Source organism: Dipodomys merriami, unplaced genomic scaffold (genome assembly GCF_024711535.1).
Source record: "Dipodomys merriami isolate MVZ:Mamm:240054 unplaced genomic scaffold, mDipMer1.0.p SCAF_10, whole genome shotgun sequence".
In the NCBI taxonomy this organism is placed as follows: domain Eukaryota; kingdom Metazoa; phylum Chordata; class Mammalia; order Rodentia; family Heteromyidae; genus Dipodomys; species Dipodomys merriami.
Window position 1 is genome coordinate 30,018,721 of NW_027202271.1, and position 24,839 is coordinate 30,043,559.

At 38.6% G+C, this 24,839-nt stretch overlaps 1 pseudogene across 1 annotated transcript; it reads right to left on the bottom strand.

The window, feature by feature from the left end:
• Positions 1–13,354: 13,354 nt before the first annotated feature.
• LOC138837767 (cytochrome c, somatic pseudogene) lies at positions 13,355–13,712 on the bottom strand (annotated as a pseudogene). Its single transcript, XR_011375442.1, has one exon. The product of XR_011375442.1 is annotated as a cytochrome c, somatic pseudogene (transcript).
• Positions 13,713–24,839: the final 11,127 nt, after the last annotated feature.

The window sequence follows — 24,839 nt, forward strand, 5'->3', positions numbered from 1 at the left end:
AGGCTGAAAGTATATCCTGTACTCTGTAATCAATGACATTTTTAAAATAGATACTACCACTCAGCTCAAATACTTTCCAGTTTGCTAAAGGGGAAAAAAAACGTAAAACGAATTATTAATCAGTTCAGTTACACAAAAAAGCATACAGATCCAAATGTATCATTTATTTCAAGCAGCTGTGAAATTGTGATATTTTACCAACAATAGTAAAGTGTGGTGGAAATTTTATTTTTGTAGGAAGTAAAGGGGAGATGTCAGAAATTTTTTTATATAAATAAGCAAGTAATTCTATACCTTTTCTTGTATGGTGAAATGCATGTGGAAATGGAAGCGGTTATTGATTGTCATTCTCGCATGTGAGTTGACCATTGTTCAGGCATCTTTTTAGTTTTTGTAACATATAATAGCTCTTCAGCTACTGGGGAGAACGGGAGTTTAAAGTAAGGTAGTAAAGGAGAGATTTTAGTTTTTGCTTCATACAGTTCTGTATTTTTTCACATTTAAACATATGAAATAGAAATCTGATTTGATCCCCCTTCTACATTTATATCCCCTGCTGAGACCTTTCACTTTATAATTAGAATGCCATGAGTAGTAAATGGATGTAACTGTGGTTACAAATGAATATCACAACTGCACCTAAGGAGTTGAAGAAGAAATCAACTTTGGAAAATAATAGTTTGAAGATATAATACATGCTAAAAATATAAAGAATTAGATACAAATATTCTAGTATAGTTAGTAATTACATTTCTAGTGCTTACCAACTCTGTAACTACATTAAATGTTTAGTAGGGCAGAACCAATAAGTAAAGGATTCTTTGGTAAATAGTGATTCTAGAGAATACAGACCTGAACATTTGGTGATGCCAGAAAGTAAGTCTTAGCTTTCTGTGACTATTTCATAGTGTCACAGGCTAGGTGATTCATAGAGAAAAGAAATCTACGTTGCTCACCATTCAAGAGCAACTGGAGGGCCTTTGTGCCGTCATAGCTGAGCAGGAGTTCATGCACAAGGAGCCAGATTGCCTTTTACATTCACTTGCTTTTTGAAAACTACAGTAATCCACTCCTGAGGACTCTGCACCCATTACCTCTTATTAGACCACATCTCCCAGCACTGTTGCACTTGGGATTAAGTTTCTAGCTTGCAATATGGAAGTATTAAAAACGATGGGAGTGTGTTAAAATGACACAGGAGCCAAACTGAAGGAACTCGAGAGGAAAGTTGGATAAGTTGATCTAAAAAGTGGCCCTAATAAAATAAATGCCCTTAAATCCATACTGATACAAATAAACAATGGAGAGAAGGGCCAACTTTGGGGGAAATTATAGAAATTAAAAAGCATTATGAAACAAATACAGGGATCAATAATCAATACTAAAAGTATTAAGGAAGAGTTATATAAAGAGAATTAATTTTTTATGGGTCCAGTCATGGGTCTTGAACTCTATGCCTGGGTGTTGTCCCTGAGAATTGGTGTTCAAGACTAGTACTCTACCATTTGAGCCATAGCTCTACTTTTGGCTTTTTGGTACTTAATTGGAAATAAGAATTGTATGGATTTTTCTTTCCTGGCTAGCTTCAAACTGTGATTTTCAGGTCTCAGCTTCCTGAATAGTTATTATTACAGGCATGAGCCACTAGCACCAGGCAGAGACAGAGTATTTGCATAACCTAAAACTATCTCATCATAAGCTACTTTTAGTTACAAAAGGAAATGTAGTAAAATCATGAAGGTGATATTTGAGCAAAAGTGTCAAGGCAATAAAAGGCAAAGAAAGATCCAGGATCTGTCATAGATCTGAGGGGACTAGGAAACATTACTTCTGGATCTTGGACTAGTTAGGATATTTGTGTGACAAATGGAAACATTTGGATAAGGTCTGCAGGTTAATTAGCAAGTTACTTAGTTGTACCAGGGCCAGGGCTGAGGGTGTAGCTCAATGATAGAGTGCATATCTAGCCTGTGTAAAGTCCTAGTTCTGATCCACAGGATTGTCAAGTGGCATCATATCAGTGCCAACTTCCTGGACTTTTACTAATGTTAGGTAAGATATTAACTTTAGGAGAGTTTCTTTCTTTCTTTCTTTTTCTTTTTCTTTTTTTTTTAATTTAATTTTATTTTATTTGAGAACATACTGTACAGAGGGGTTACAATTACATGGGCAGGATAATGCATACATTTCTTACCAAGCATTGCAGCCTCCTCCTTTGTTTACCCTTCACCTCCCTTCCCAGCCTCCCCCCTCCCCCCCACCCAATCATACCCCCCTCCCCCCCCATACCGACATTGTAAAGCTGGTTTTGACATGACATTTTGTATTTCTCATTGTTGCAACAGGTCCACCTGAATCCTTAAACGACTTGTTTGTCCCCATCTCCTCCACATGTTATACTGACATCAAATATAGTGAAAGCAGGGGTTACACTGTGGGGGAGGGACATACAAAGCAACAAAGAAATCATCTTATAAATGCGTTAGAAACACATGCATGAAAGAAACGAAAATATTGAAATACATATTTAAGGGTTCATTTTCCTAACATCACATTATCTGACTCTGAGCCTGGGTGCTGTCCCTCAACCTCAGCTCAAGGAAAGTGCTCTACCACTTGAGCCACAGTGCTACTTCCAAGATATTAACTTTAAAGAAAGCTAGTTGAAAGATACTTGTGGGCTGTGTACTATTTTTGCAATTTTGCTCTCTAAGGATTTTGTAAATACGAAGTTAAAGATAGCTGGTACAGAGGCTCATGCCTGTAATCCAAACTACTTGAGAGGTAGAGCTTAGCAAAATCATAGTTAGAGGCCAGCTGGGTAAGAAGTGAGGCCTCCATCTCAACAAAACAAGTGGGGTATGGCGGCTCTCATCTGTGAGGCAGCTATGCGGAAGGTGTGGGTAAGAAGATCACAATTCTGCCAGCCCAGGCAAAAATGGAACACCTTAGATGACAAATAACCTAAAGCAAAAAAGTCTGGAGGCATAGTTCAAATGGTAGAGCTTTTGAGCATTTGCCAAGGACCTGCAGGACCCTGAGTTCAAACCCCAGAATTGCTTTTAAAAATAAAGTTACAGAGAAAAAAGGATTTTGCACTTAAAATTTTATTTTACTTGTTTTAATAGTTAACTCAGTGATGATTTTGAAACATACTGAATGTTACTAGTAACAATTCTTTTTTAACTGTATTTTTTTTTGTGTCTTTTCTTTTTTGGTACTGGGGATCGAACCCAGGACATGACACTTGCTAGGCAAGCGCTTTGCCACTGAGCTACATCCCAGCCCAACAATTCTTTTTTTTAAAATATATATCTTTATTGTAAAGATACTGTACAAAGGGGTTACAGTTATGAGTAAGGTAATGAGTACACTTCCTATCAAGCATAGTTACCCCCTCCTTTGTTTTTCCCCTACCATCCCTTCCCTCCTCACTTCTCCAACTTCCCCCTCCCCCACCCCTGCACCCCATAAAGCTGTAAAGTTCATTTTCAACATAGTGTCTTGTACATCTCATTGTTACAATGGGTCAACCTATATCCTTATTTCAGCATTTTGTTATTTCCCTTCCCCTTCGCAAATTAGAAAAATGTATATACAAGATGCAGGACACTAGAATCAAATACAGTGAAGATGGGTTATACCATGGGGGAAGAATGTACATGAGAAACAAAAAAATTCACACAGAACATTATAAGTACATTAAAAACAACAGAACAAAGATGTGTATCCCTATCTTGGGTTCATTTCGCTTAGCATCATCTTATATGGTCATATGTACATAGCTTTTGACCTTTTCTGCTTGTCCTAGACATATACTAGTTATCTCAAATAAGGGAAACCATGGGACCTATGTTTCTTTGGGCATGGGTTACTTTACTTAATAGGCTTTTCCAAGTATTTCCATTTCCTAACAAATGGGGTGGTGTCATTCTTTCTGATGGAGGCACAAAATTCCACTATATATATATATATATATATATATATATATATATAAAATAGTGGCATATATATATATACATATATATATATCACAATTCTTAAAAAAAAACTTAAGGGAGAATTTTACACAGTCATTAGAAAGAATAACATTATGTCATTTGCAGGGAAATGGATGGACCTAGAACAAATCATGTTAAGTGAGGTAAGCCAAACTCAGAGAGACAAATAGTGCATGTTTTCTCTTATATGCAGAAGCTAGACCTAAAATACAGTGGGACATAATAAATTATACAGGCCTCTAGGCTTTTACACGCAGTGAGACCAAAGGAGGATACTCTTAGGAGAGGAACACAAAGGCACAATGCCCACGCGCATCTGATCATACAAAATTATATTTATCTAAATGAACTCCAGGAAATGGACACAATAGGGTTTTTTTTCTTTGTTGTTCTTTTTGTTTTCTTTTCTTCTGGTCTTGTTTGTTCATTTATATGTCTTTGGGAGTGTAAGTGGAGGGGCACAGAAAGGGTGGGAAAAGGTTGAACAAATGCAGCAATGTTACTCACTAGACATTAAGTTGAAAAAATGAATGGGTGGGGATGGGAGGGAAAAACTGGGAGAGACCGAGGGAAGGGATGACATCGTCCAAAAACAAATGTAATTTTTACCTGACTTATGTAACCGTAACCCCTAGGTACATCAACATTATAATAACAATAAAAAATTAAAAATTAAGAGATTAAAAGTATTTATGGGATTAAGGAAGGAAATTGAGAACATTGAGCTTTCTTGGGTCCTTGTCCCTTCCTAGAGAAAAGATTTCATCTCAGCAGAGAACTGACAGGGTAGCAGATGGCTGAGAGGATTCAGTGTGGGTACAGCAGGCAGGGTGGGGAGATGATCTGGAAATGTTACCACCCTTATGCCTAAATGAAGAACATAAGGAGGGAGAAGTTACCAGAACCCAGAGAAGGCAGCTGAATGGAAAGAATGACAGAAAGGGTCTGTCAGTGTCAGGAGCAGGATGCAACCAACTCAAGGGTAATGGAGCAGGGGAATGGGTTGAACAAATGCTCCCAGTTACTCTCCCCTCTGCCTTCCAAGCTCTTTTCATTGACTGCACCCAACAAGAAGCCAATGGTCAGAGGAGCCCATTGATGTAGCATGAGGACCTGAGAACCCAGTGTAGGCTGAGAAGGCAATACCACAGATCTGGAGGAACAAAGGATAAGGAACAAAGCACAGAATACTCTACTCTTCTCATTTTACATATGGGGGGAAGCAAGCCTCAAAGAGGGGAAAGGATTTATCCTGGGTAACCATCAAATTAGGCAGTTTGGTGGGGTTGAAAACTCACTGGTCTGAACTTGAAAGACTTGAGTTCTAGTCTTGGCTGGGTCACTGTACTGAGCTTTGGTTTCTATATCTAGGAGTAAGTGGCATGGTCTTAAGCAATCATCTTGTAATTGTGTACACATGCCCCTGGCTTTACACAAGAGTTTTTGGGAAGTAGGTGAGCAGAGAGGTTTAAGCAAATAAGTCTTCAGACCCACAGCTTCCTTCTAGAATTAATCTTTTTTTTTTTTGTCTTTCATAATTGTCTTCCTACTTGACGCACACATACACACAAAGCATGTCTCTCATTCATCTTTTAGAGCCCCCAAAGTGAAACTCTTGAAGGGACAAATTAAGGAGCATTTGGAGAAAGCATATATATGTATATATGTAAATTTGTCGGTTGTGGGGCCTGAACTCTGGGCCTGGACGCTGTCCCTCACCTCTTCGGCTCAAAGCTTGTGCTCTACCACTTGAGCCACAGTGTCACTTCTGTTTTTTTTCTCTTATGTGGTGTTGAGGGCCTCATGCATGCAAGGTAAGCACCCTACCACTGAGCCACCTTCCCATTCCTGAGAAAGCATAATTTTTGAGGCCAAGTCCTATGAGAGCTTCTATTAAGAAGAATGGACTGGGCCTGACCTTACTCATGCATAGTCTTTATGAGAAAAGTGACTCTCATGACTGAATTCCACATTTGAATCCTAAGGTTGAGAGTGGGTCTTTGTCTTCTTAGGAGGAAAGAAGATTCTAATCTGATTCAGGTGATGAGCACATAAGCCCTTCAGGAACTGGTTATGCCACATACCAGGCTGACAGGCACAATCAGGAATGATAATATACAATTATCTTTGCTTCCCATGTACATGGTTTCCTCCTCGCACAAAGTGCCATGCCTTTACAGAGGAACCCGTTCCTAGTTCACAATGAGTTAGATGGGTCCAGGAGCTTTTACAAGCAGCTGGCACTTCCCTTTGAACATGTTGAAACTAAGGACATGGCCACTGCTGGACCGGGGCAGCCTTAGCAATGACCCCTCCCACTCTCTGTGGAGAATGGAAGCAGTCTCCATGATGGAAGCTTAAGCCTAATAACTAAGGTCCTTTATGGTTCTGCCTTCTGTATACTTCTCTAAGTAACTCTTCCGATCCTTAAAAATACATTATTTTTCTTTTGATAAAATGACACATTCCCTGTAAAAATTTAAAAGAAATGAGAAACTACAAAACATAAACAACCTGGTGCTGGTGGCTCTCGCCTATAATCCTAGCTACTCAGGAGGCTGAGATCTGAGGATCAAAGTTGCGAGCCAGCCAGGCAGGAAAGTCTCTGAGTATCTTATCTCCAATTAACCACAGAAAAATCTGGGAGTAGCACTGTGGCTTAAGTGGTAGAGCACTAGCCTTGAGCAAAAAGGAGCTCAGGGACAGTGCCCAGGCCCAGAGTTTGAGCCACAGGACTGGCAAAGAAAAAAAGGGGGGTGGTGGTGGAGAATATCCCAATTCCACCACTGAACAATGATCGCTGACATTTAGTGACTGTCTTTCTGTGCCTAGGCACATTCTATGTCTAGATATACTTACATATACTTTCCTGAAGGAGAGCAGACCATACACACACTGTAATAATCTGCTCTATTATGCAACAATATGCCGTGATCCGTATGCTGCATATGCTATATTTTCATATGTGCTCACAGTCCCTTATGGAAATCTATTTCGATGGACTCTCAATTAGCACTCTCTTGAACAATGTTGGGCTGAACACCCTGTGTATACTTCTTTTTGACTTCTGCAAAAACCTCTTTGAGGTTTTGTGTTTTATTTACTTGGGGTCATAAACCCCTTGGAGAGCTAAGAGAACATAGGATCTCTCCCTTCCAAATTCTACATATTCTTTTTTTTTGTGTGTGTGATTCATAGATGTCCTTCTGGAGATGACCCTTGGACCTGCTATGGATCTGTGGATTCTAAATCAAGAAACTTTAGGGTTAATTTCAAAACGTGTGAACTTTTAATGACTTTCAAATTTATATTGATTTCTCACTGTGTACAGCACCCATGTGTTTGCCTCTTCTAATTGATGGGTTCACCCTATAGTTTATGTCCAACTCTGCAAGTTTGGACACTAGTCATCAGATCAAATACATTTCTACTGACTAGCCAACATCTCCAGTGATTTGAGCTTCTCCCTTATTTTAGAGCCCTTAAGAAAGTTTTATAAATTAAAAAGTTTCACTAAGTAACTGGTTTCATGAGGCAAAAAGAAGAAAAACTGCATTTGAGCATTTAGTTCCTCCATTCAACAAGAAGATATTAGGTAGGAGTCATATGCTAGGCCTAGCGCTAGGAGCTCAGGATATGTAGATGAATGAGACTCGATCCTTTCTTTCAAGGAATTCAGAGTATAAAGGAGACAGACATTAAATCATTGTGAGGCAGGGAGAGATTGCAGTCTGCTCTAAGGAGTAACACAATTGTAAATGTGTGAAGCAGCATTGTGTGCTTATGGAACTTGAAGGGTCAGGAGGAAAGGTCTATACTCTCTAAGGTGCAGGATAGAATCTGCTTCTTCCTTCAACCCTTACAACAACCCACCCATCTGAATCTTACCTATACTGTCCCAATGTTTATTTTACTTCTTAGGAAGACTCAAGACTAATGTAAAAGTCAACTATCTCTAGGATAACTTAAGGAAATGTAGGCAGCCAAAGGACATAAAAAAAACACTCAAAGCACAGCACATCAAGCTGTATAAATAGCTATATATGTGTGTGTGTGTGTGTGTATACATACATTAATTTCTGCAGATTTACAAATAGGTTGCCCTAGTGATTAAATCATCTCAGTAGATTAAAAAAAACCAGGCAAGCTGCAGACTAAGTTTCTATGTTGATAAGTAGTTGCTTCATGTCCAGTAGTATGTATTATTATTGTAATAATAAACCATTAGACATCTAAGACACTTTTGTGGTGTGAGTGTGTGTGTGTGTGTACATGCACACGCCATACTTTAATGACCTTTTGGCTCAGATTTACTCAGTAGTTTAGTGCCCAGGGATCTCTTCAATAGTTTGATTTCCTTTTTAACTAGGCAAATCTTACCAATCTGTTGATTTTCATGTTATTTTGGTCCTCTATCCATATCCATCTCTCTCCTCTGTCACACTCCTATGTCTGTATTTTTCTTCTTTCCTAAGATTATAATTGCCTATCACTGGTAAAGTTTTCTGGATCTCCACATATAGAAGAATCTTTGGCTTCTGTGTTCCCCAGTCCAAACCATGGGGTTTCCAGGACCCAAGCAGAAGACCATCCTCTGCTAAGGTCGTCACCTATATTTGGGAAAGGAAGCTTTTAATGCATGGTTGTCCTCAAGATAGATTTATTTTAAAAGAAAAATGTTTGGAGTATACACTCTTCATTCAAAATGAAAGTAATTGTTGATGCACAAAATATGTTTTAATGCTTCTATTAATTATTTATAGATGTGACTCACTGGCATCTGCAACAAACCATTCAAGCTATCAAGAATAGGTTAAGTGGCATTTAAATAATACAACAAGCATTGTTATCACATCTGTCAGCAATGCTGTCCAGGCTTTTTCTAAGACTTCTTCAGGGTACAAACAGAGACATGAAAATTTTCTCCAATATTTTTCACTTATTCAGTGCTGTTGAAGATATACTACTTTTTAAAATTTAAACTACAATTTACTTTCTTAAAAAAATAATTAATTAGTTATTGAGACAGGGTCTCACTATGTAACCCCAGGCAGTCCTTGACATTCACTCCTCCTCTCACCACTGAGTTGCCACACTCAACTTCCCTTAACTTTCTTTTGAAATTTATTTATTTTGGGGCTGGGAAGGTGGCAGAGCACTTGCCTTGCTACAGTGGTAGAGCACTTGCCTTGCATGCCTGAGGCCCTGGGTTCGATTCCTCAGCACCACATAAGCAAAAATGAAAAAAGCTGGAAGTGGTGCTGTGGCTCAAGTGGTAGAGTGCTAGCCTTGAGCTGAAGAGCTGAGGGACAGCACCCAGGCCCAGAGTTCAGGCCCCACGACCGGACCCCCATCCCCCCCCCCAAATTATTTATTTTTGTTTTTTTACTGTTGTTATTAAGTAGTTGTACAAAGAGGTTACCATTCCATAGGTCAGGTTATAACTATAATACTTCTTTTTAAAAAAATACATTTTTTATTGTAAAAATACTGTACAGAGGAGTTACAGTTACATAAGCAAGGTAATGAGTACATTTCCTATCAAGCATTGTTACCTCCTCCTTTGTTTTTCCCCTACCCTCTCTTCCCTCCCACCTCCACAACTACACTTCCCCCTTCCCCCTCCCAGTATAATACTTCTTGATCAGTGTCACCTCTTCCTTCTTTCTCCTTCCCTCCCTCCCCCCCATCTCTATTCTCAAGTTTCATATCTAATTTTTTTTTATTGTGAAAATACCATAGAGAGGGGTTACAATTACATGGGCAAGGTAATGAGCATACTTCTCATCAAGCATTGTTGCCTCCTCCTTTGTTTCCCCTTCCCATCCCTTCCCATCCCCCTCACCCCCCACCCGCATGCCAAAGTTGTAAAGTTCATTTTCTTTTTTTTTTTTTTTGTCGGTCGTGGGGCTTGAACTCTGGGCCTGGGCACTGTCCCTCAGCTCTTCAGCTCAAGGCCAGCGCTCTACCACTTGAGCTACAGCTCCACTTCCGGTTTTCTGGTGGTTTATTGGAGATAGGAGTCTCACAGTCTCTCCTGCCCGGGCTGGCTTTGAACCGTGATCCTCAGATCTCAGCCTCCTGAGTAGCTAGGATTACAGGTGTGAGCCACCAGCGCCTGGCTGTAAAGTTCATTTTCAACATAACATCTTGTATATCTCATTGTTGCAATGGGTCCACCTGTATCCCTATTTAAACAATTTGTTTTTTCCTTTCCCCTCAACAAATTATACCAACATCAAATACAGTGAAAACGGGTTATACCATGGGGGAGAGATATATAAAGCAACAAAGAAATATCTTATAAATATGTTAGAAACAATCGCAAGAAAGAAAAAACATTTGAATCCTTATCTTGGGGTTCATTTTGCTTAACATCAACTTATCCGACCATTTCTGCTTGTTTCAGACATAGATAATTTTTTACATAATGTACATTGAATATAATGACTACATTTGCTCACCCTTCCACCCTCCATTCCTATGCTCCTCCCCTTGGTTTACCCCTCAAAATATGTTTTCACTTTCTGGTGTTCATTTTGATAAACAGTACTTTATCAATTTCCCTTAACTTTTTATTTTTCATTCATGTATTGGATTTTCCAACCCAATTACATGGTTCACACCAATAGCCAGAAATCATTTTAGGTTCAAATAATAAATTGTGTTTTATAATTAGCATGATGCTCATCCAAAAAATGGGGATTACAGTAGGGGTGTCATTGGTTACAAACAACAGCAGCAACAATTGCTAACATTATCTGAGTAGTTTCCTCATGCCAGACACCATGGTGTATGAACTCATTTACTCTTCCTCCAACTCTGTGGGGTAGTAACATGCTTATTTACACAAGGAGGGCAAGGAGCATCTGAATGAGGCTCTCAGGTTACATAGGCATCAAGTAGCAAGGATGGGGGATGGATTTCCAAGCCTGGATTCTTGATCATTGTGCTACATTGCCCCACTGGTAAAATGGTGCTTACCCCATCTCCCCGCAGAGATAAGTAGGAACTCATGAGCATTGCAAAGTAAAATCTAGAGTATATGGGCTGAGTATTTTATACCACTAGAGTTGAGTGCTGGCTGGCTGTGGCACCTCTTTTCTTTCTATATATTGTTTTATTGTTATTTTAAAGGCGATATACGCCAAAGGGTTATAGTTACATAAATGAGGTAATAAGTACTTTCCTTCTTTCCTTCCTTCCTTCCTTCCTTCCTTCCTCCCTCCCTCCCTCCCTCCCTCCCTCCCTTCCTTTCTTTTGTCAGTTGTGGGGCTTGAACTCTGGGCTTGGGCGCTGTCCCTGAGCTCTTCTGCTCAAGGCAAATGCTCTACCACTTACTTGAGCCACAGTGTCACTTCTGGATTTCTTGTGATTAATTGGAGACAAGAGTCTCATGGACTTTCCACCCTGGCTGGTTTTGAACCAGGATCCTCAGATTTCAGCCTATTGAATAACTAGGATTACAGGCATGAGCCACTGGTGCCCGGCATAAGTACATTTCTTTTTGGACAATGTCACCCCTTCCCTCTCAAGCTCTCTCCCAGATTTTCCTTCCTGTACCCACCCACAAGTTGTACAGTTTGTCTGTCTGTCTGTCTTTCTTTCTTTCTTTCTTTCTTTCTTTCTTTCTTTCTTTCTTTCTTTCTTTCTTTCTTTCTTTCTTTCTTTCTTTCTTTTTCCTTCCTTCCTTCCTTCCTTCCTTCCTTCCTTCCTTCCTTCCTTCCTTCCTTCCTTCCTTCCTTCCTTCCTTCCTTCCTTCCTTTTGTATAGTTCATTTTCTACAGAGTCTAGTGAGTACCACTGCTGCATTTGTTCACCTTTTGTCCATTTCGGTGTCCCCCTTACCCTCTCAAAGACAGATAAATGAATAAACAAGACAAAACAAGAGACAAAAACAGCAACAGAATAAAACCTCTTGTTTCTCTTTCTTGGTGTAGCACCTCTTAACACTTAAAGCTGCTATTCCAGACAGGAGCTCTACCAGTGAGCAAAGCCCCAACCCTGAGTTGTGACTAATCTAACAAACTTCCACATCCCTTCCTTTCTCCTTTTCCTGAGTGCCTTAAACCTCTGACTTCAAGAGAAAGCATGTTAGTGGAAGGGTTCATCTCTTTACCGCTCAAGTGACCCTGAGCAATTCACACCTGCCTTCTTTCCTATAAAAAGAAGCAGTAGCATCTGCACCAGCATGGACAACAGGAGGAATGGGAGGGTTCCATGGAACACTGAAGCGCAGAGTCAGGCAAACAGGAAATTCAGACTGTGAGTACAGAGATTGGCCAACAGTGACCAGAACCGAGAGCCGTGCCTTAGTTGCCTCTAATGCGTTGCATCTTGCCAGTTCCCCATGAGGATGGAAATTAGTATCAGGATTTCACTGACTATCACTACTTGTTGCTTACACACTTACGTTTGAAATTCTCTCTGTAGAAAATTGCATACTGTTCTCATTGCTTTCCCATGTAAGAATTTTACTGGGTTTTTTTTGGTTGTGTTTTCATCTCGTTGATGTGTTGTAGATATCTTTTTTTTCATGTAATATTTATCTTTAATTATTGTAAGTCTTATGGCCACATAATTTACAAATTATCTCCTCTACATGAAACATTTTCTCTTAAGAAGTTGGCAAAAAGCACCACTATCAATCACACATACACAGTAGTTCCACAATTTTGTGTTTCTGAACAGCTGCATAAAGAAAATCCAGAATTATAACTTCGTCTTAGTAAAGAATTCAAAAATAAAGTCCGTATTGTATCTTATCAGTTACTTTTAAAGTATCAGTACTTATAGACCAACTATAAAATGTGACAAGTGTTAAATATTCTTTGTTTGACATTTATACATAAGCCACACTAAAATGCCTTTCAATAAAGTAAAAGGCAGATCTCAGAGAAAGGGCATTCTAATTAAATTGGCATAGTCAGGACCAAAAATATAGACACTGTTCCTCATCTTCAGCCATTACCTTTAACAGGTTAGCTTTGCTTGATTCTGAGACAGTAAAGGGATTTCCTCAGTACTTAATTATGTTCTCATAATTCGCCACATAAATTTGAATATAAAACCAATCTTTAACAGATTTGGAGATGGTATTATTCCCTACCTTGCTGAAAAATTGAACATTAGTAAGTCCAATCATATGACAGAAGGAGGGAAAAAGTGACAGTATTTTTTAAAGATCATATTCACTTAGCCACAAGCCAGTTTTACTTAAATCAGGACTGTCCAAAAATATTCTGCCAGCCATTCATGATCTGAAATCTGATATTAGAGATCAATTGAATTATGGTACACATTAAAAAGCCATGAGACATTTGTTTAGCAGTAAATAACTAAGGCAGTGGCTATTACTCATTTGTAACTTTTTTGAGATAAGCTATCAAATCTGCCCGTTCTCCCTTCTTCTCAATGCCAGCAAAGATCATTTTTGTTCCAGGGATGTACTTTTTGGAATTCTCCAAATACTCCATCAGTGTATCCTCTCCCCAGGTGATGCCTTTGTTCATGCTGGCATCTGTGTAAGTGAATCCAGCTGGTTGACCTGTCTTCCGACCAAACAGACCATGGAGATTAGGCCCAGTCTTGTGCTTGCCTCCCTTTTCAACGGTGTGGCACTGGGCACACTTCTGAACAAAAATCTTCTTGCCTTTCTCAACATCACCCATTTTCAATTCGCTCTTTCGTCGTTATCACAGGAAGGATAACAGCTCCTCAGGCAGACGTCCCGTGCTCTCATGTTGTAGATATTAATTGTAACAATTCCTAAACAATTTGTGGAATAGAAAACACAATTAGTGCTGGTGCTCATCCTGTAATCCTAGCTACTCAGGGGGCTGAGATTCAGAGGATCATGATTTGAAGCCAGTCCAAGCAGAAGAGTCCACAAAACTCCATCTCCAAAAAAGCATCGAAAAGCCTAGCTGCAGATGTGCCGCAAATGGTAGTGTGCCAGCTGAGCAAGCAAGCCAAACAAACCTGAGGACCTGAGCTCAACCCGAGTTTCATCACAACAAAAACAACAAAAAATCAAAATGAGAACCATGTTGGAAGGCAATTTTTAATATATAACACGTACCTTAAATATGTTTCTAAGAGAATTTCAACTTCTGGAACCTACCTTTAAGATAGAAAAAGCTTTTAGTACAAAATGTTCATTGTGATATTATTATTAGTAGTAGTAGTATTTTTAAAAGACTGGTTTTCTTTTTTCGTTTTCTTTTGTTGGTTGTGGGGCCTGAACTCTGGGCCTGGGCCTTGTCCCTGAGCGCTTCAGCTCAAGACAAGCCCTCTACCACTTGAGCCACAGAGCCACTCTCTGAGATATTACTTTTAAATTATACTTTTATTAGCTTTATGTAGTTGCACAAATGAATTATCATTCAACAAATCATTTTATAAGTACATTGTAGTTTGATTGATGTCATCTCTTTCAGCATAGTCTCCCACCCCTCCCAACCCATCTCCCCGTTGTGACATTATTTATAAGAATTTGGAAACAATTTAAATGTTCTACTTACTGGGAATGGTTAAGTACATAAAATGTTTCCCACATAATAGATTACTGTGCATTTAAAATTATGAATAATTTATCATGGCATGAGGGGAATGCATATTCTATAAGTACTTAGCAGGATCATTTTATATATAAGTGTGATCACAACTAAGTACAAAATAGTATGAATACAAATATTTGGAAAAATGTATACCAGAATTCTTTAGATGGTGATTGGTAAGGTGAAGAAGACTCTGGGATCTTTTCTGCCTTCTACTTTTATATTTTTCAATTTGTTTTCCAATGAACATGTGGTCCTTTACAATGTTAAGAGACAAAGCAACCTTGATTTGAATAAAGACTGTTGCTAGTGTGGGCATTTCTGTGTTTTAGGCATGACACATCAACAAGATAGATTCCATCTGCATGTGCTCCATAGAACACTGCTTCCCAAGGCTTCTGTGAATAATCTGCTGTAGGTAACAATGGCAAATACAAATTGTCATATAGTGAGAGAGCATTACAGAAAATGGAAAGTCTACCACCTTCCATAAGAGATGGAAATATTTTTTTTCAGCCTCTTTAGCTAGCTAGTTTTCTTATGCAACTGAAAGTTTATACTTTTCAGGACTTCTTTTGTGTGAATAAGATACACTTGTATACATTGTGCACATTTATACATGCCATTATAAAGAGCACATTAAAGGAGTAAAACCTACTACATTTCTTTTTTTTTTTTCTTTCTTTCTTTCTTTTTTTTGGGGGGGGTCCGGTCATGGGCCTGAACTCTGGGCCTGGGTGCTGTCCCAACTCTTCAGCTCAAGGCTAGCGCTCTACCACTTGAGCCACAGCACCACTTCCGGCTTTTTTTCCTGCTTATGTGGTGCTGAGGAATCGAACCCAGGGCCTCATGCATACAAGGCAAACGCTCTACCACTGAGCCACCTTCCCAGCCCCTCATTTTTTTTTCTTTCATTTTTTTCATTTCACCTCTTATTTTGGCAGTAATAACTAGGTTCCTGGTTTACCTAGGATCATCTTGGTTTGTACCAATATACTTATTAAAAAGTGTCCCCTCCTTTCTCACAGAATTATTTTTTTTTGTCGGTCATGGGGTTCGAACTCAGGGATTGGGCACTGTCCCTGAGGCTTTGTGTACAAGGCTATTTACTGTTCCAACACTTTGAGCCATAGCTCCACTTCCTCTCAGAATTGTTTTGGTTTAGACAAGAAATTATGAGATTACCCCCACATTATAAGACATGGGAATCCATTGGACAGAATTGAGTGATAGCATCTAGACTCTGACTCTTGAGTGAACGTATGTTTGGCAGTGGGGCAGCTGGCTCCCAACAGCTAGCCGGCAGCACACAGAGAAGCAGCTGGCAGCCACACTTGGAAGGGACAGGAAGTATTACACTCACAGTAACCATTGGTCCATGGGCTGTGTTACTTTGTCTAATCAGTTGTGCATCTATTAGTTGATAGTGATTCTGGGAGCAGTGGCTCTACCTGAAGGCAGAAAAGAAAGCCTATCTACTTGATCTAAGATACCCAAGACACACCTATCCCAGATCTTTTCCATCAGCCTGTTCTAGAGCTTGGTATTTCCACCATTAGAATTACATATTCTAAAAACAATTAAAATTCTGTGTGGAGAGAGCAATGCAAAAGCACTGGAGAAACAACTCTTCTCAGGAATTAGAACGAACCTCATGTTCATCCTTGCGGGGCCACTCTGGGCCAAGGACCTTCATTTTCTCAAAGGTTCAGTGACTTCAACAAGAAGAAGGAAATAAAATCTGCCCTGACGATCTGATGGGCTTATGGTGTGGATAAAATGGTTACTCTATGTGAACGTGCACTGCAAATACAAACACATTGCAAAATCTCACCATTAGTATATGGAGCTATTCAAATAAAACCATGTATTAGCTTGAGCTAACATCATTACCTTGGAATGCAATGAGCAAGTCCTGGGAATATGACACACACTGGGGAGATGTGGATGGGTGGTTACAAGGAGAGGACTGAGGCAGGCTGGCTGCTCATTGGAACTACCTGGAGAACTTTCCAGAAAAATAAAACACAACAGATTAGTAGTCTCCATCTCAAAGCTTGGTATTCAATTGAGCACACACAGTGCAGAGTAAGTCAAGAAAGATGAGAGGGGAAGTTAATTGCAATGCCAAAGGAGCCAGAGGGGGGCTAGAGAAGGAGGGTTGGGAGAGAGAATGGCAGAACTCGTACCACTCTGAAATGTATTTCTCAGGGCTTCTCTTATTAGGAAATTACGGCACTAAAAGGAATTGCTAGTGTTTTGTTTCTTCCAAGTTATTCCTTCCTAGTCTTAGAAAATAAATTCCACGTGGGTGAAGATTGTTGATCCCTTACTTCATTGTTGAATTCCTACATTAGAATACTCCTCTTCACACAGAACCAGGGTAAAAGATATTGAATAAATGAATACCATTTGCCTATGTCATCTCTTCTCCTCACTCATGTCTTTAATTTCAGGCTCACTCGTAAGGGATGAGTTGGGCCAGGTTTAGGAATGGGGTCTTGATCAAGGTGACAGAGTGGTCGACTTGTGACACCTGCTATTTCTACCTCAGTTCTGTGGGCAACTTGTCAAGTTCTGTTGATAAGTTTAACATCCTCTTATTAGGAAATTACGGCACTAAAAGGAATTGCTAGTGTTTTGTTTCTTCCAAGTTATTCCTTCCTAGTCTTAGAAAATAAATTCCACGTGGGCGAAGATTGTTGATCCCTTACTTCATTGTTGAATTCCTGCATTAGAATACCCCTCTTCACACAGAACCAGGGTAAAAGATATTGAATAAATGAATACCATTTGCCTATGTCATCTCTTCTCCTCACTCATGTCTTTAATTTCAGGCTCACTCGTAAGGGATGAATTGGGCCAGGTTTAGGAATGGGGTCTTGATCAAGGTGACAGAGTGGTCGACTTGTGACACCTGCTATTTCTACCTCAGTTCTGTGGGCAACTTGTCAAGTTCTGTTGATAAGTTTAACATCTTACTGCTTTTTAAGCACTATGATTATCCTACCAAGAGCAGAACTATGCTCCAAGTTGGGCTTTTAATTGTATATTTGGAAATAATGTAATAACAAGAGAATTAAAAAAATTCTCTCTGCAGCTTTTTGCTAGCTCTGGGACATTGCAATATGATTATTTAAATAATACACTTAGCTAATTAATTTTGTTTGTTACCTTTCTGATAGCCTTTGAATGAGAAGTGATTCAGATGTATATGACTGAATATATATATATATATATATATATATATATATATATATATATATATATATATATATGTCTTGAACTCTGTGCTTGGGCATTGTCCCTTAGCTCTTCAGCTCAAGACTTTGCACTCTACCATTTGAGCCACAGCACCACTTCCGGTTTTCTGGTGGTTTATTGGAGATAAGAATCTCACGGACTTTCCTGCCCAGGGTTGGCTTTGAATCACAACCTTCAGATCTCAGCTTCTTGAGTAGCCAGGATTACAGGCGTGAGCCACCGTGTCCAGCTTCAGATTGTATTTCATGTATCTTTTCTCTGCTATTACTTAACCCCCTGCCAGATGTGGAACACGCAAACTGTAGGTTGAGAGGAATGTTGGTTGAGCTCTTACTCTGTGTAGATGTTAGGAATTGAGTGTATGAAGATAATAAAACAAATATTACATCAGACTCTGGTGAGATATAGAAATATGTATGTATGCAACTATGCATATTTAATGTACATGAGTGGGTTGTCATTTTGATGCTTCAAAAGCAACTAATGGAATGCCCAGGCCAAAATGTTTGAGGTATGAGTCCTCAAGGTTGCCCAGTACATGGAACTGATTACACTTTGGTTTTGGTTCTGCTTCTCCACACTTCTTTTGGGTTGTCCCACATGCTCCTAAGAGGGCAAAGGAGATAATTAAAAAGGTGAATACAGACAAAAGTAGGGTCTGTCAGGAAGACAGAAGTGGGATTGTGTGGGTGGCTATCCGTGAGTGTGGGAGGTGTATTCCCTAGGAATGTAATGATTTCATGGCATACCAAAGTTACAAAGGAGTTAAGTAGGGAAATGTATACTAGGCTTATAAGTATGGTGCTTAACTACTATTGTTTAGTTAAACATGCAAAAATAAAATATATTCATTAAAATTTTCAGGTCTGTGAGGTATCTTTCCCTCCTCAGATTTCTATTCATTTACAAAAGCTTAGGTGTATGCATGTATATATATATATATATATATATATATATATATATATATATATATATATACATATAAATGAATATATATACACACACACACATTCACATACACATTCACAAACATTTTATTGAGTTTGTTTGAGCCTTTCAGACAGTAGAACCAGAAGTAATAATTAATGCATGCCACTTTACTTGGAAAATGTAAGTGAAGCTGTTGAAGGCTGGCCAGCTGGGGAGGTGGAGGCAGGAGGATGACAAAGTTCTCAAAAATGTAAGCTAAAAGCACACAAGCCACTCTTCACAATGGGCCTGGCAGAAATGAAGCAGAGGCTTCACAGCTGTGCCACACAGTTGGCAGGGCTCCTGTGCAAAAGGTTGGGGAAGAAACCCTACTTCTGAACAGGTAGGGAGAAAGTAGAGGAGATTTTTCTTTTCCAATACTTCCTACCTTTCCTTTCCCATTGTCCAAGTTGTCTCCCATGAGGAAGTAACTTCCAGTGTTTTCAGCTACCCAGGGAAGTCCATTTCCCTGTTCCATAGCATGGCATTTCATCCAGATCTAGAATGAGAGTGACAGCTTGTATTTTTATCTATGGGTAGTGAGGCTGTCACTCAGCTGGATCCCAGGGACCCAGCTGAAACTCCAGAGAGCTAAAAGAGCTTAGCAAAAACAGTAGGAGTGCAATGGGCTGTCCTGGTTACCCTCAGAAAAAAATGAAGCAGTGAGGAAATCTGAGAAGATATACAAAGATTGCATCTAATACACTTGTTTTGCAAAATGAAATAGTGCACACATTATTCTATTTGCTTTTCTGTTTTTTTTTAAAGTCAGAAATTGCTCTATGTGAGTATTTTAAGATGAAATTCATTCTTTTAACAAATGCCTAAGATTCCAGGAGATGGATATGCCATAATTTATTTTGCCATTTTCTTATTGATGAACGTTCAGGCTGTCCACCCAAATTCAAATTATAGTAAAAGGCTTTCAAGAGGACAAATTTAAAGAGCTAAGGATAATTTGAAAAGAAAGGTCTTTTTATTTAAAATCAATCACCATATCTCTGTGGAGCTGATCTGATCTGATCCTGTCACTGCATTCATTATGCACCACTGCATTTTGCCCAACGTCTATCTGTAGTTTGAGTTTCTGTCCTTGTCTGGGAACTGCTGGCTTTTCAAATGGAGGTCTATGACAATAATAAGGTAGGCTCCTCTCCCAAGAGACTCACAACTCTAAGAGATTACTTTTCATTTTTCTACATGCCCCAGCTTTTCCATTTAAGTTATTCTGTCAGTGAATAACCATCTTGAATAAATAAAAAAAAAAGTAAACTTCTTTTGATTTGTGACTGCTCCGTCTGGATTTTGGGAATTCTATCATGTTGGCAGATGATGTTCAGAAGGCGTGGGCTAGGGATTACACCTGGGGAGACAGGTGACACTGTGCTTTTCCTGACAAATGTTCATACATAAGAAAAACACCACCCTTGCATGTAGCGCTCATGAAAAAGCTCCTCAGATTTCAGACATATTTTGGAAGAAAATACTTTCATCTTGTGGTTTTAATCTTGTATATGCCTTGCCACTTTGACAGTTTTGAACTTAAGAAGTTGATCCCTTAAGAAGAGAAACAGGAACTCTGGCTGCTTTTTCTATTTTCTCGGCAGCTCTTCTGTCTTTGTCTTCAACATCCTGTTAAGCCTCTGTTATTGTTTCTCCAATAAAGTAGTTGACTTAAGACATTTTGGAAACTGCAATTTCCCTGACTTTAATAAATCCTCTTCTTTTACTAGTCAACAAATTTTAGACAGTAGTTGAATTATAAATATAATATTTGAGGCAAATGCTTTTATATGGTCCAGGCTTGCTTAGAATTCACAATCCTCCTGCCTTAACCTCTGAGATGCTAGGATTATATCTGTCACCATGCCTGCCTCAATATATTCTTTATTCTAGTGATTTTTTTATTTCTCAGAGAACTTTAAGAATATAGACCTGCTGTAAAATAAAAAGCAAATACCATATGAAGCCATTTTAGAAAGCTGATCAGAATAAATAGAAAAGACAAAAATGGTAATATAACCTAGATATTAAAGGCATTTGACTACTAATGTTGAGGGAACTGAAGAATGCTTCTATACTTTTAATCTGCCTCCAGTTGGGAGTTGTTTCCTTCATTATGACATGAATTCTTAGATGGTTGTATTGTTATGGTCTTTTACTCTGCCTAATCATAGTGGCTATTTGATACCTATGTCTTCTCATAAAATAAAAATATATATTATAGTTATACATATATAAATGTTTTATATATTAAATATATATTAAAATAATGTTATTGCCAGGTGCTGATGGTTTGCCTGTAAGCCTATCTACTCAGGAGGCTAAGATCTAAGGATCATGATTCAAAGCCAGCCTAACTGGGAAAGTCTGTGAGACCACCAAAAAGATGAAAATGGAGATGTGACCCAGTCCCTGAGTACAAGCCTAGAACTGGCAGAAAAACAAAGACAAAAAATAATACTATCTATCAGGCATTAGTAGCTCATACTTTAAATCCTAGCTATTAAGAAGGCTGAGATCTGAGGACTTTGATTCAAAGCCAGCCCAGAGCAGAAAAATCCATGAGACTTATCTCAAATTAAATTATCTCATAAAGTTGGAAGTGAAGCTGTGGCTTAAGTGGTAGAGTGCTAACCTTGAACAAAAAAGCTTACCTTGAACACAAAACTCAGGGTCAGCCCTGAGTTCAAGACTAGTGCACACACACACACACACACACACACACACACACACACACATACAAATTATAAGGAATATATAACATATACTATGTCATTATATATATTATATCATATGTAGCATATAATATATATCATACTATTATAATATTCTGTATAATATATAATAGTCTATATAATATACAATATATTATATAGTTATATATTACATATTAATTTATATTTACATATGGAATATATATTCCAATACATATTATCCAATATGTATATTATCCAATTTTTGAATCAGTGGCAGAAAGCAGGAAAGAGGCTGAGCATTTATTTTTGTGTCCTTTTCCTTGCTGAGTCACCCAAAGCTGACTGCATCCCCTGATTTAAGGTGATGACTTCTATTAGGCAGCCCTCTCTGTTTTCTGGCCCAAGTAAATGCTTCCTTCCTTAAATAAGTTTTAAAACAAGGATTTAAAATTATACTTTTTTCCAATATTATTCTTTTTTTTTTTTCCTGATCCTGGGGCTTGAACTCAGGGCCTGAGCACTGACCCTGAATTTCTTTTGATCAAAGCTAGCATTCTACCCCTTCAGCCACAGAGCCACTTCTGGCTTTTTCTGTTTATGTGGTACTGAGGAATCAAACCCAGGGCTTCATGCATGTTAGGCAAGCACTCTACCACTGAGCCACATTCCCACTCATCCAATATTATTTTATAAAGAACAATGTTACAATGAATGCCATTTTATTTTCCTTTTGATTAGGGATCATAGGATTATTGAGATGATCACTGAAATGGGAAATAGAAAAAGAGTTGTCACAAAGTAGAATGATGAAACTAAGGCTGAGAAGAGCTCAATAAGGGCAAAATCCAGAGCATGACCATGGAGCAAGTGACTGAGGGGTAGGTGAAAACAAGGTCATTTGGGTGAAGAAGTTAAAAAATGGAAGCATGGTGCTAAAAGGGCCACAGATAACATTTATTGACATCATCAAGAGTTAAGGCAAATGAGAGAAATTACTAGACTAGAAGTAATTATCAGTTAGAAATAAAAAAGACTGGTAGTGTGCAGTTGTGGCTTACAACATAGTATCAGTTACTCAGGAGGAGGATAATGGCTCAAGGCCAGTGGAGCAAAAAAGTAATAAGATCTCATCTCAAGGAATAGCCTGTGTGTGATGGTCCACCCCTGCCATTTAACTAAGCAGGACAAAGGCAGGAGGATTATGGACAAGGTTGGTCCAGAACACAAGACCATATTAAAAAAAATAATCAAAGTAAATAATCAAGTATAGTTCTGGTGGCAGAGCTCATACTTAGCAAGAATGAAATCCTGAGTCCAAACCCCAGTCCTTCTTTCTTTCTGTCTCTGTCTCTCTTTGTCTCTCTCTGTGTCTCTTTGTCTCTCTCTTTCTCTCTCACAACAGACCTCCCCTCCCTGCACAGACTGCCCCAGTGTGTCAATAGACGAAAGCAAATTGAATATGTTTGAGTGACTTCATCTGATAACATAAAACTTAAAAGTTAGGGGATTTTAGGGATACATGTGAGAAGAGTCTGAAGGTAAATGAGGACTAGATATTTAGGCACATGTGCCCAAGAACTGTGGGAGAAAACATAATTGCTAGTATGATGGCTGTAGGAATAACAGTGCCCTTGAGGGAAAGCCAGTGTTCTAGGGTGAGGAGGTTAAGTGGAACCTTTAGAGAAGAGGGTGAGGATGTGGGGGAATTAGCTGAGGATAGATGAATTCCAAACATAGCTGTAAAAGAAGGATTTTGTTTGTGACAGAAAGTTCACAAGCAGTCCTTTTCCTATAGTTTCACAACTATTTCTTAGGGGCTAACAAGAGCAGTCCCTGGGTTTTGTGTATTTTAAAATCATTATTGTTTATACTTGAAGACAACTTGGTTAGACATAAAGGCTTTGGGTCTGCTTACCACTGGAGGAGGAAACATAGGTCGCTTTAATGTGTTTTTGAAATGACTGTTGTACAAAAACTAAGGGCAGTCTGAAAATTTCCCCTTAATAAGGACTTGATTATTTGCAACCTCTCCAAAGATTAGTTTTCTTTGTAGACAGTAGCTAACTCAGAAGCTATACTAATAAGCTAAAATATTCCCTCACCTGTAATAGACCCTTTTAGGAAAGTTTTCAATTATATCTTTAAATATTTATTTGTCCCATTATTTGGATCTTTTTCTTTTGGGCCACCAGTTATGACTTTTCTTTCTTTCTTTTTGTCTGTTCTCTGTATATACTCTGTATATATTATTTGTAATTTTTGTTGTTTTTGGTCATGGAGTTTGAACTCAGTTCCTGTTAGCTGTCCCTGAGCTCTTTTTTTTTTTTTTTTTGAGGAATGAAATGCCATTTATTATTTTAATAATAATAACAACAACAACAATAATAAAACATTCATACACTTTCCCGGTATCCCTGACCTCTTTTTGCTCAAAGCTAGTGCTCTACCACTTTTGATTTTCTGGTGGTTAATTGGAGATAAGAGTCTCATGCATTTTCCTCCCTGGGCTGGCTTTGAACTGTGATCCTCAGATGTCAGCCTCCTGAGTAGTTAGGATTACAGGTGTGAGCCACTGGTGTCAGGTTGTAATCTTTTTTGTTGTTGTTGTTGTTACTTTTATTTTGCTTGCTTTTCATTTCTCTTTTTCTACATTTCTTAAGTCTTCTTTTATCAATTCCTTGTAATTTCCTTTCCTTTTTTTTGTGTCGGTCATAGGGCTTGAACTCTGGGCGTGGGTACAGCTCAAGGTGAGCGCTCTACCACTTGAGCTACAGTGCCACTTTTTCTTTCCTTTTTGTGATTTTTTCCTACTGCAGTTCTTCTAAATCTGTGTGTCACAGCACCTCCTGTTTTCACTGTATCTTTTTCCTTGAATTCATACAGTACTGTTCTGATTTTCTTTTTATAAAGAAGCAATTGCCTCATTCTCACATCAGTTCAGGGAGAAAAGTTTAAAATATTATCTGTTATAGAAACATGTTATTATAAAAATCAGTTCTGTTTTATTCCTTTCCCCAAAAGTTGTATTATACTTTGCTTATATGTTGGTGTTGGGGTTTTCCTTTCTTATTTCTCATTATTGAGTCAGGGTCTTGTTAGACCTGCTATTCCCAGAGTTTCCAGTGTTCTGGATGGGATTAGAAGTGAGAAGGGAGGTGTTTTTCTACAAAGTGTAGAATCACTTATCTTCTGCCACATGAACAGATTGCTTCCTGCAAGTATGGATTAGCTGTATGATTTTGTGTACAGCCTTACTTGCCTTTCTTCTTTTTCAAAATTGATTTCAATTTGTTGTTCAATCTACTTATGTATACAGTTCCTCTTGATCATAATCACCTCCTTCTATT